At 42.3% G+C, this 8,364-nt stretch overlaps 1 long non-coding RNA gene across 1 annotated transcript; it reads left to right on the top strand.

Annotated features, from left to right (window-relative positions):
* LOC109715581 lies at positions 7,073-7,712 on the top strand. Its single transcript, XR_002217668.1, has 2 exons — positions 7,073-7,116; positions 7,335-7,712. It is a non-coding gene; the product is annotated as an uncharacterized LOC109715581 (long non-coding RNA).

The following is an 8,364-nucleotide window of genomic DNA, read 5'->3' on the forward strand; positions in this document are numbered from 1 at the left end:
GTTTGTTGGCTCTGTTTTTGTCGTGAGCGTTGATGGCTGGTCACCATCATCGTTTGGTGGGTTCGATGGATGAAGTGACGACGGAGGGTCGTGGTCGCGAACAATGTAGACACTTCCGGAACAACCCGGATTCGTAGCTATTTCCGACGAGATCGTATTGGTCTGTGTGACCTTGTGGTTTCGCTGCCAATGCATTCCAAATTGGAAGTGCTTTGGCGGGGGGGGTGACTCGTGGCACGAGTCGGGGTGGGCAGTATTCGTGGCACTCAGTGGGCCCAACGGCGGTTCCGTTGTTAGATTTTTGGACTTTCCGGGAGGTTGCAGAGGCGATGCGGTTTTTGGGGGGAGAACCGCGATGATCTCTTGTGTGGGGGTTGTTGATGTCTCGTAGATTTGGCGTCAGTGGTTTGTACTGTTTAGGTGATCCTTTCCCTGATCTGGCCGGTGTAAACCTTTCTGCGTACCCCAAGTTGTTTCCGAACCACAGTGACAGGTGGGTGGCTTCGAGAGCGTCTGGCGCTGTCGGTTGAGCGTTTCACTTCTTCTTCTTTTCTCAATTCCCTGTATTTAGACTCTCACTGTCATTGTCTTGTATCGGTTTGTTCGCACCCCGTTGAATTGGCATTGTATAGTTCGGTGCGACTGACATGTCAAGAGCAGGGTTGGGGCATTTGGCATGTTCAGTATCTCTCGTGGGCTGTCCCGGGGCAGACACACGGCTCCTGCTTGTGCGGTGTGTTTGTCCCGGATCTGGTCCTGCGGAGTCGATCTTGCGGCGTACCTGGTGTCTGTACGGCCTAGCTTCTGTTTCAAGTTTTGGGGCGATTGGTACGCACGTGTGGCTTCGGTGCGCGGTAGGCCACCCGGGGTCTAATTAGCCGAGGGTTCTTTTTGGTACATTGAGCATACCAGCTGACCTTAGTCCACGCAGCAGGCTTGGTATTTCATGGACACCCGGAATCCGGCTGGACCTGCCACGACTCGGAGTCGCGCCGGTTATTATCGGAATCATAGGTGCCTGCAGGGCGCGATGCGATTCAGTCGTGCACGGTTAGGAGTGCACGGTACGGCGATGATGGTCTTTCGACCGTACAGCAGGGCACAGATGGGTACGTTCTTCTGCTGGTTCGCTACACTTGTAAGCGAGTTACTTGATTGCATGTGCCGTTGTCTCCTACCCGAGGTATAGCAGGTTTTATTATTGCTTGCCCTCTCTTTTTTCTTGTTGTAGCTTACTTAGTCGGTTTCATATTCGCTTTAAGTCGTATGCTAATTAATTGTTATTCTGATCTCCTTTGCGTTCCGGTGATTAGCGACTTGCTTCTGGTCTGCTTTATACCCAGCTGACGGAAACATTGGGCTGTGCGGGTTTCTCCGACCCGCCATTTTCCCCCCACGGTGAGCAGGAGACGGAGTCGAGTTCGATTTTGGCCGCAGCGACGCTCGACCCTGGTAAGAGCGTCTGGAGAAGGCCGGTGAGTCGCGAGCCCGTCACCCGCGGTTATTTCTTTCGCCCGCCTTAGGTAGTCAGTTAAATCGGTTCGTTAAGATCTTAATGTTTGTGATTTCCTTTGCATGATTTTACGAATGATTCATGATGTTTGAAACGGAGTTGGTTTTCCTCGTGCATGCCATGAAATTCATGCGATGTTTTTGTACCATAAAGATTGGAGTTTCTCGACTGTGTTTGGTTCTGTGGAGATGTTGAGTTTCTTGTTACTTATTGGCACGTGTTTTTTACCTGGGAGCTAGCTCGTTTCAATGAGCAGTTTCCGTGTGGGCACGAGTTTAAAAAGTTGTCGACGCCAACACGGTTTTCTGATTGACCATGAATGGACTTAGAGTTAAAACAAAAGTCGACTTGTGGGGAGCATTTTGAAGTCAGGATGTATTTTATTGTGGCCATGGTATCCATCCAGGCGCTGAAGGAATGTGCCTGTAGACCGGCAGGTGGCTTATCTACAGGATTATGTAGCTGTTACCTGGAGACTGCGCAGCATGGCGGCCGCATAATCATGCTGGCTGTTGGTAGGCAATGCATAGGTTGTGGTTGAGATCTGTTTGATATCAGGCTCGGGTAGCCGTCAGACAAGAAGATGTGTCCGAGTTGGACGGAACTTTGTACCTTTGTGCGCGGTCTGTACGTCGCTGTGGCCAGGTTGAACAAACAAAAAAAAAAACGTGGTTTTCGGCAACCTGTTATCGTAGGAATTAAGGTTTTAAAAGTCTGCCCTCCGGTACAGTGCATAGCTATTGGTATCTCAGGATTCATGGTTGATCCCCCCTATGCTTTGGGGCCGCCCAGCTTGAGAAAATTTTGGGGGTACTAGGGCTTACATATAAAACATGTATTTTTGGATTTTCTCGAAATCCGTGCGTCAAACTCAAAATCCATCAGCGTCATTAGTTCCAGAATAGCTGAACCGGTCGAAACGAGCTATTGGACTGCTAGGAACAGAGTCCGGTACGAGCCAGAAGCCAACTTCTCACCGCGGCTTCTCCGGAAAATCGAGTTACTATTCACTTTAAGTGAAACTTGGAAATCGCGTAGAATTTCCGTTTTAACTCGTTTTCGCCCGAAACTTGACGAGTGCTTTTGTAATTAAATTACACACAAAAACATCGTCAACTGAGAGTTTAGCTACACTGCAAAAATCTCAGTCCTTACAATGCATCGATCCGTCACTGTCCTCGAATGGGGTCCGAGTGATCATGAATCATCATCTCTTTAGTCTTGATAGTGGATGCTTTTCGCTTTTCTGGACTCTATTTTTAATGTTGACCGAGAAAAAGCACTTGGTTGGGCACATTCAAAGGATACGGCTTTGTTTGTGTGTAATAAAGTATGCTTCTGTTCAATATTACCACAATCTCAGATCTGAAGGAATTTCTATTCAGTTTGCAATAATAAGTAAGTATGATGTATGTATGCTCAAATTCTGATATAATACAAGATATTATTGAACTCCGCATTATTTGGCTATATTTGGTTTTGTTTGAACTTCAGTTGAACGAGTCATATTTCTTGTTCTGATCTATGATATTACCTCGTTGCCTACCTGTCCGTTTTATGTTTCTATAATTGATGTGTGAAAATTCTAATTTTTTATATAACATGCTTATTTCTTTTTTGAAAGGAATATACAAGGTATTACCTATACGTTTCATTAAATATAGGATTAAATTCATACAGATCCCTACAAATATAGTAAACGACAAATGTATCCCTACAAATTAAGTTCAATTTTTATATATCGTTCCTCCAAAAGTTTTTATGTTTTCAAATATGTTTCTGCCAATAGAATCCGTTAGAAAATTTTATAGGTTAAATACTTAATCCTGATTAGTTTTTGACATTTTTACCCCTCTTATATTATACTTTATGGCTTTTGGAGGGACATATTTGTGATGACAAAATTGAAGATATAAATAATTCTCTAACGGTTTTCTAACGGTAACAAATCAGAGGGACATATTTGAAAACATTAGAATTTTTGTAGGAATAATATATGAAAGTTGAACTTTGTACGGATATATTTGTCATTCAATATATTTGCAGGGATCTATATGAAATTAACCCTTAAATGTATTAGAAGTTACATGTAAAATAAGTATAAATTATAATTGCTGGGGTTGAGTAGGCTGGCAGCAATAATTAATTGATCCCCCTAGTTTAACCCCCAGTTACAAAAGTTTGAACGACATTAGTGTATCAATATGATACTTGAACGAGTTATTCGGATCATCTACATAACTCCTTGAAAATTCTATTGTTGCTTACTTTTAGTTTAGTATATTTACACACCAAGTTATCTTCGTGATTGCTCACTCCGTTGTTGTATCGCTTTCGGACCATAAGACCTCAACATACCTCAACATACTTTTGGCACAAATGAAAACGTGTATTGATGTTCTCACGAATGCAGAGTCAAAGAGAATCGCTCCACTGTCCGGTTCTACTCCACACGAGGGAAAATAGATATAAAACCACACCACAAAAGGTTAAAAGAGTTAAAGCTAATCTAATTAGAATTATTTAGTCTCATATATATATTTACATGAACATATGATAAACCATTTATTAGAATTATTATTTACTATGGGACTAAATAATTCTAATTAGATTATTGTATATTTCTATAAATATATGAGATTAAATAATTCTAATTAAATTAGGATAAATATTAAGATATCTCATAAGGAGAAAATCCTAATCTAATACCTACATATGCTACAGACATATCAAAACTATATGTAACTATCCAATTTCCCCTCAACAACCTCTGCGAACAAATTTAATTTTATAACTAACCTATTCTTAATGACGCCCACCCAATTTGCTTATATTTTTATCCTTCTCTATCTTTTTCTTTTTTTTTCTTTTTTTTTTTTTAAATCATTGCCCGTAGGTCTCACAACTCACTTAACTAACTGTTTACTAGTAGCAAAGAAGGCGAGAGAATTAAACCTAGGGATGTAAAACGGACCGGACGGCCCGTAGGCTGCCTGGCTCGGCCCGGCCCGAACTTCAAGGCAGTGCTGGGCCTCCCCCTTGGGCTCGACGGTCCGGTACAACATCGCCCGAAACAGGCCTGGACCGTGCCGGGCTGAGGGAATGCCTGTGGCTCGGCACGGCACCGGCTGTGCCAGCCGGGCCAGCACGACTCGAACGCCAAGGCCCAAGGGGGTTTGAGCTCCTGCGGTCCCCAGGAGCTATCCTTCCATGGTCTGTGGTGGGAGGAGAGTTTGAGTTTGTGGTCCAATGGATGCTTCGTCGATTGGACTAAAAGCTATCTTATTTCTTCTTCCTTTTTTTTAAAAAAAATAAAAAATTTATATATATATTTTAAAAAAAGTTTAAATATTTGTCATTTTATAATTATTCTTATAAATTTTAAATTTTTTTAATAAAAATATTAATTAAAATAGAAATGATTTATTGTTTATATTTTAAATTTTATATTATTTATAAAAAAAAACTTTAAAGGGCCAACCCGGCCCGGCTAATGTGGCCCGAACGCCAAGGCCCACAAATATACACGTCTGGGTTCGAACTTAGGGATGTCAATAGGTATGGATACCCAAAATTTTATCCGAATCCGAACCCGAATGAAACGGATATGTCCGATTGACATGGATATGGATTCGAATATGGATATAAAAAATAGAAACCCGGCGGATATGGATTCGGATATGAATTTTGATTGTATTATATATAATATATATAAAAAGTTGATGTGATATTTGAATTTGTATTTTAAAAATTTAGATTTAATATAATATATTTTGAAATATTGAAAAAAGAAATAAGTGTTTCAGGTTCAAATTTTCGGGTTCGGGTTTGAATTCAGGTTTCGGATTTTTGATCGGGTTCGGGTTTGGATATGGATTTTTAAAATCCGTCGGGTTCGGGTTCTTGTCTCGGGTTTGGAGTCGGGTTCGGGTTCGGATTTTTAAAAATCCGCCCCGAATCCGACCCGTTGACATCTCTATTCGAACTTTTGACATCTTAAAACTCCTCGAGCTGCTTTACCCTTTCTGTCCTGCTGTATGACTATCAAATAAAGTTGTGTGTAAAATCTATTTTCATTTTAGGCCTGAACTTGAGCGCTTTTGCAAATAATGGCCTAAATTCTCAATTTGGCAATGGCATCTCTTATACTTTTTCAAATATTTTAATAGGCCTCTCGTCTCCACAGAAATTACTAATTATACAACTGTTTTGATAGGATGTTATGTACATAATCATATAAGATTTTAAAGTATTAAAGAAAAAAAAAATTTTCACTCCTAATTTTGAGAAATAAGTCTGACTATCGAATAATAAGTTGAACTGAAGTTCAAACTCTTTTTAATATTAGAATAATTTTTTTTTTCTTTGTTTCGAAACTTAATAAAATCATATATGCAATGCACGCGACTATAGCTTTAATTGAAAAGGTCCCTAAAAAGAATATTACTATAGTTTAAGGGGACTAATTATCTATACATATAATAAAAGGCGAACCCTAAACCCGCCACGCGTCGTCTCCACAGCGACCCCTCCCTGCTCAGTTCTCCCGCTTCCTTCGCTGGCCTCTCACACACACACTCTCTGTCTCTCTCTCTCTCTGCTCGCGTGCCCCCACGAGAGGGGACCGCGCACATGGCAGCCCCCCCCTCTCCCTCTCTCTCTCTCTCTCTCTCTGCTCCCGTGCCCCCGCGAGAGGGGACCCGCGCACAAGGCAGCCCACCCCTCGGCTCTCCTCTCTCACTCTCTCTCTCTCTCTCGCGTACTCTCTGTCCCCCCGCTCCTGTCCCACTCTACTGTGGCAATGTGGCCCCTCCCCGCTCCGGCTCCTGCTCTCCTGCGCGCAACGCTGGCGCTGCACAGGTCGGGTCGCCCCCACATGGCAGGGCGCCCCGCTCTGTCTCTCTCCTCTCTCTCCCCATCTCCCCTCTCCAACTCCTCTCAACTACCGGATCTCTCTGCTCTCCTCCCTCCCCTCCCCGCTGCCCTCCCCTCCGGCTCTCTCTCTCCGCCCCCTTTTCCTCTCGCCCCTGCATCCGAGGGCGTGCGGAGGTCGCGGGGCGGGGTGCGGCGAGCGCGGGGCGCGGCAGGCGGGCGCGCGGGTCTTGGGCCCCGCCCCGCCGTGCGCTGCGCGGGGGGCAGGCGCGGCGTCGCGTGGCTCTGAGCAGCGTGCGGGAGCGGCGACGGCGCGGCGTGCGGGAGGAGGCGGGGCGGACGGTCAGTGCGGGGCGCCGTTCTTTGCCCCACTCCTCTGTCTCTCTCTTTTTAATTTTTTTCTATTTTTGCCCTTTTTTCCCTTTCCTAACACTCGCCGCTGCCAGTCTTCGGCCTCGACGTCGGCTGCGCCGCTCCCCTCCGACGTCGTCCTTTGCGGCGGAGGTGCCCTGCGGCCGGGGATGGCGGTCCGACGCCGGTGCGCCTCGGGCGTCTCGTTCGGCGGGTGCGGGTGTGCGTCGGGTTATAGTAGGGCGGTGCAGATCATCCATCCCGCGCCGAACAGTGGTCGTGAGAAGGATCCCGACTCCGAGGTGCTTCCACTCGTTTGGAGGTTGTATCCAGTGTGCCAGGGACTAACTTACGACGCTTATCAGTGTCATCGTCGTCAGGTTAGTGTGTTAGTTTTTACGTGCACGGCAAACATTTGATGAAACCATCGTCAATCGAGCTGCTTTTGTTGGTCATAGCTGTTTAGAGAGAAAAATTGCACGAATAGTCCCTATACTTCTCGTTTGAACACTTTTAGCCCATAAAAATCTAAACTTTCTCCAAAAGATGATGATTTTTTTTTCGCTGTGAAGTGAGAAGTAATAATTTTTCATTCCAGGAGCATGTGTATGCTTGCTATAATGCAATGAATCAAGCGTCAAAGAAGAAGCACAAGGAATAAAGGAGATTGGATTCTTCAAACTTATCAGAAAATTGCACAAGTGTTACTCATGTAATTGATCTGACAGATACTGCTTCTTCCACCTCCACAAGCAATAAGAGGAGAAGGCTGCAATTACCCAACATTAATTGAGGTCCATTGGTTTGATTTGGTTTACCTATTTTACTAATAACCATTGTTAAATATCCATTCCCTCTTCTTCTTTTTTTCTCTATATTTTATGACCAAATTACTGGTTTGGGTTTTTTTTTTTAAAAAAAAATTTTACCTTCGTTTTAATTGAGTGCACTGTGAAAATTGTGTTTGGCTTTGGAACTATTGAGCAGATACTGGAAAGGAGGAAAGGTTAAAGGGTGAAACTTTACTCATTGTAAAAAAGTTGAGCGCAACACAAGAAAGCTCATAGGAAGGGGGCCCAAAAGAGGCCAGTGAAGACTCTTCTGTGTACAGTTCTGAAAACTTGCCTCTTCCTGATACAAAATTCATAAATTTTATATTTATATTTTAAATTAAAATATTATATTTATATTTTTTTTGTTCAAATTTAAAAGTAAAATTAAAATTAAAATTTTAAATTTTAAATTTTAAAAATTAAATTAATTAAAATAGAAGTTAGTAAAAAAAATATTATTTGTAAATAGTAAAACAAAATTTACAAAATATGACTAAGAAAATTTTGGAATAAACTAAACTTTATTATCTAGATTACTGAATTTTGTAGACTGATCAAACATAGTAATGATATAAATACTGAAATTCAGTATTACATTACTATATTAACCAAACGTGCTTATGCAGAATAAGTAAATCTTATGTAGAAATCCTCTTCAAATATTTTTTCTAATTTCCCCCCTCTTCAATTTTTTCCTCTCTCCTTCAATTTTGTTTTCCCTCTCTTAATTGTTTTCCTCTATATATATATAATATATATAATATATATATATATATTTATTATAATTATAGCTAT

Source organism: Ananas comosus, linkage group 9, assembly GCF_001540865.1.
Source record: "Ananas comosus cultivar F153 linkage group 9, ASM154086v1, whole genome shotgun sequence".
In the NCBI taxonomy this organism is placed as follows: Eukaryota; Viridiplantae; Streptophyta; class Magnoliopsida; order Poales; family Bromeliaceae; genus Ananas; species Ananas comosus.